General features: G+C 48.1%; 1 pseudogene; it reads right to left on the bottom strand.

Moving 5' to 3' along the window:
* Positions 1 to 4,408, bottom strand: part of LOC124029111 — an 18,088-nt pseudogene extending 13,680 nt beyond the window's left edge.
* Between the last annotated feature and the right edge of the window lie 592 nt (positions 4,409 to 5,000).

Genomic DNA, 5,000 nt, shown 5'->3' with positions numbered 1-5,000 from the left:
CCTGAGGGGTATACTACTGTATAAACAGACCTGAGGGGTATACTACTGTACAAACAGACCTGAGGGGTATACTACAAACATACCTGAGGGGTATACTACAAACAGACCTGAGGGGTATACTACAAACAGACCTGAGGGGTATACTACAACCAGACCTGAGGGGTATACTACTGTACAAACAGACCTGAGGGGTATACTACAAACAGACCTGAGGGGTACACTACAAACAGACCTGAGGGGTATACTACAAACATACCTGAGGGGTATACTACAAACAGACCTGAGGGGTATACTATAAACAGACCTGAGGGGTATACTACTGTACAAACAGACCTGAGGGGTATACTACAAACAGACCTGAGGGTACACTACAAACAGATCAGAGGGGTACACTACAAACAGACCTGAGGGGTATACTACAAACAGACCTGAGGGTATACTACAAACAGACCTGAGGGTACACTACAAACAGACCTGAGGGGTACACTACAAACAGACCAGAGGGGTATACTACAAACAGACCTGAGGTACACTACAAACAGACCAGAGGGGTACACTACAAACAGACCTGAGGGGTATACTACACAGACAGATACTACAAACAGACCTGAGGGGTATACTACAAACAGACCTGAGGGTATACTACAAACAGACCTGAGGGGTATACTACTGTACAAACAGACCTGAGGGTACACTACTGTATAAACAGACCTGAGGGTATACTACTGTACAAACAGACCTGAGGGGTATACTACTGTACAAACAGACCTGAGGGTACACTACAAACAGACCTGAGGGGTATACTACAAACAGACCTGAGGGGTATACTACAAACAGACCTGAGGGTATACTACAAACAGACCTGAGGGGTATACTACAAACAGACCTGAGGGTATACTATAAACAGACCTGAGGGTATACTACTGTACAAACAGACCTGAGGGGTATACTACAAACAGACCTGAGGGGTATACTACTGTACAAACAGACCTGAGGGGTATACTACAAACAGACCTGAGGGGTATACTACAACAGACCTGAGGGGTATACTACTGTACCAACAGACCTGAGGGGTATACTACTGTAAACAGACCTGAGGGGTATACTACTGTACAAACAGACCTGAGGGGTATACTACAAACAGATCAGAGGGTACACTACAAACAGACCTGAGGGGTATACTACAAACAGACCTGAGGGGTACAAAAACAGACCTGAGGGGTACACTACAAACAGACCTGAGGGGTACAAACAGACCTGAGGGTATACTACAAACAGATCCAGAGGGGTATACTACAAACAGACCTGAGGGGTATACTACAAACAGACCTGAGGGGAATAATACTGTACAAACAAACAGACCTGAGGGGTATACTACAAACAGACCTGTACAAAAACAGACCTGGGGGGGTAATACTGTACAAACAGACCTGAGGGTATACTACAAACAGACACTGTACAAACAGACCTGAGGGTACACTACAAACAGATCACAAAAACAGACCTGAGGGGTATACTACAAACAGACCTGAGGGGTACACTACAAACAGACCTGAGGGGTACACAGACCTGAGGGGTACACTACAAACAGACCTGACCAGAGGGTATACTACAAACAGACCTGAGGGGTACACTAAAACAGACCAGAGGGTGACCTGGGGGTATACTACTGTATACTAAAAACAGACCTGAGGGGTATACTACAAACAGACCTGAGGTATACAGACCTGAGGGCATACTACTGTACAAACAGACCTGAGGGGTATACTACAAAACAGACCTGAGGGGTACACTACAAACAGACCTGAGGGGAATAATACTGTACAAACAGACCTGAGGGGTATACTACAAACAGACCTGAGGGGTATACTACAAACAGACCTGAGGGGTATACTACAAACAGACCTGAGGGGTATACTACAAACAGACCTGAGGGGTACACTACAAACAGACCTGAGGGGAATAATACTGTACAAACAGACCTGAGGGGTATACTACAAACAGACCTGAGGGGTATACTACAACAGACCTGAGGGTATACTACAAACAGACCTGAGGGTACACTACAAACAGACCTGAGGGGAATAATACTGTACAAACAGACCTGAGGGGTATACTACAAACAGACCTGAGGGGTATACTACAAACAGACCTGAGGGGTATACTACAAACAGACCTGAGGGGTATACTACAAACAGATCAGAGGGGTACACTACAAACAGACCTGAGGGGTATACTACAAACAGACCTGAGGGGTACACTACAAACAGACCTAAGGGGTATACTACTGTACAAACAGACCTGAGGGGTATACTACTGTACAAACAGACCTGAGGGGTATACTACTGTACAAACAGACCTGAGGGGTATACTACACACAGACCTGAAGGGTATACTACAAACAGACCTGAGGGGTATACTACAAACAGACCTGAGGGTATACTACAAACAGACCTGAGGGTACACTACAAACAGATCAGAGGGGTACACTACAAACAGACCTGAGGGGTACAGTACAAACAGACCTGAAGGGTATACTACAACAGGCCTGAGGGGGTATACTACAAACAGACCTGAGGGGTATACTACAAACAGACCTGAGGGTATACTACAACAGACCTGAGGGTACACTACAAACAGGCCTGAGGGGTAACCTAAACTTGAACATGGGTTGATGGCTTAAACAATTAAATCAATCCATGCCAATTTCAAAATATATTCCCCCAATAGTTATTTCTGAACATTTAAGCAAGTTAGCTGGCTAACTCATTGATCCAACTTTGGAGACATACCCCCCTGGGCTTTTTGACCCATGCCCCCCTTTTATAAACCTTATATGGCCAACCAGCTCGATGAGCTTGTGGCTGGTGAAGTAGGCAACCAGCTCTGAGATGTGGCTCAGCACCGAGCACACTCCAAATAGCGTGGTGGTCCCTTTCAGGTCCTCCAGGTGCCAGTAGAGGAACGTGAACACAAAGCCAGAAATAATCCCATAAACCAGGCCACGAAGAGCACTGAGCCGTACTGCCACGCTACACAGCAGCCGAATGAGGTCCTGATAACGAAACTGTTGGCTGACGACACTTTGGGGTTCTAACGATTCCACCGCATGCCCTTTGGGAGATGAAACATCACTGGACGCTTGAGAGGCTCTGCCTCCTGTCTCTTATCCTCCTCCAGCTGAGCCTCCATTGGCCGGTGGTCACTAGTACTACTCTCAAAGTAAAACTGTGTGGACAATATCAAAGCTACGGCCATCAGGACTCCAAAGACAATAAAGGCTATCTGATAGTTCTTGTAGTCGGGCACGATGCAGCCAGTGCCCTGGATGAAGAGCTTGATGTGGGTGTGGTCGATCCAGATGCCTACGCAGAGCATGGCCAGGCCCCAGCCCAGGGAGCCCCACATCCTCTGCAGGCCGTAGCGGTCCTGGTGGGGGCCCAGGTACTGCAGGGTGCGCGTGTCTACTATGGTGACAGCCGGAGCGCTGAAGAACTCGCCGATGATGATGACTAGCAGGATCAGGAGGAAGATGGTTTCCACCTGGTCGTGGTTGGAGATCATGTGGTAGACTTTGGGAATGGTTGTGGTTGTTGGTTTGGTTGTGGTTAGATTTGAGGGAGGTTTTGAGCTGGCTGTTGTAGTGGGGGTGGTGGAAGGGGAAGATGTTGTTGTTGTGATGTTGGGGGAAGGCACAGGTCCAGTGACATTACCACCATCGCTCCTCACATACCTGTGCAGGGACCGCCCTAACTGAGTCTGATGCTAAACCGTGTTGATTCAAGAGAGGAAAACAAGTCTCCAATCACACCCCTGCGGTCCCTACTGTAATTGGCCGGCAGACCAAGGTGGGCAGGGCTGGTGGGGCGTGCGACTGTGGGTTTCCTCTCCACGCATGTTATGGAGGCAGGCTTGATGAAGCCGATTCCGCAGTTGAACACCAGCCAGCAGAAAACGGAGAACACAAGCACCACCTTGCCCTTCTTGAAGCGGTCCGCCACCACCCCCCAAAAGGGGGCGCTACAGAATTCAATGAAGTACCGGATCCCACCAGCAAGCCGCTCTGACTGGGAGTCATCCCCAGCTGTTTGTAGTACACAGGCAGCAGTGGGTGTAGGGACCCATAGGCTGCATAGAAGAAGAAGTAGAAGACCTTGGAGATGAGGAGGTGGTTGTCGATCCGTACGCAGTTCCTCTCCAGGCAGTCATTACTGGGGTTGGAGGAGGCTGAGTCAGGTTTGTCTGTGGGGGGAGACTCTGGACCTTGGGAGGCAGAGGTGGGGCCCGCGCCCACCGGTATCTGCTCCAGGGTGTTGGACAAGGTGTTGAAGGGTTCTGCCAGGACATACTTCCTCTTCTGATACCCCTCGTCATCCGTCAAGATGGCCACCTGGTCGTCTTTCGCCATCTCTCTCTCTGTGTGTGTGTGTGTGTGTGTGTGTGTGTGTGTGTGTGTGTGTGTGTGTGTGTGTGTGTGTGTGTGTGTGTGTGTGTGTGTGTGTGTGTGTGTGTGTGTGTGTGTGAGTGTGTGTGTTTGAGGTGAGTGAGTGGTGGTGAGTGGTGAGTGAGTGAGTGAGCGAGTGAGTGCAAGTGAGCAAGAGGGGAGAGAGCGAGAGAGAGAGAGAGAGGGGCGTGAGAGAGAGAGAGCGTGAGAGAGAGCGTGAGAGAGGGAGAGAAAGATAGGGGGTGAGAATGAATGGGGAGAAAAGGAGAGCAAGAGAGGGGGAGTGAGACAAAGAGAGAGGGAGGAAAGAACACAAACAACATTGTAAATACAACCTATATTTATCTGATCTTGATTGTCCCTTTCATACTTCAACTATTTTTGCCGTTACTGTACACTGTCCACTAATATAACACATTTCTATATTACTTTAAAACTTTTGTGAGTAATGTTTACCCTTCAGTTTTTGTATTGTTTATCATGTATTTCACTTGATTTGGTAATGTAAACATTTGTTTCCCATGCCAATAAAGCCCATTAAATTTAAAATGAATTC

This window comes from Oncorhynchus gorbuscha, unplaced genomic scaffold (genome assembly GCF_021184085.1).
Source record: "Oncorhynchus gorbuscha isolate QuinsamMale2020 ecotype Even-year unplaced genomic scaffold, OgorEven_v1.0 Un_scaffold_5566, whole genome shotgun sequence".
NCBI classification, from domain to species: domain Eukaryota; kingdom Metazoa; phylum Chordata; class Actinopteri; order Salmoniformes; family Salmonidae; genus Oncorhynchus; species Oncorhynchus gorbuscha.
This window is presented reverse-complemented; position numbering and strand designations above follow the sequence as displayed.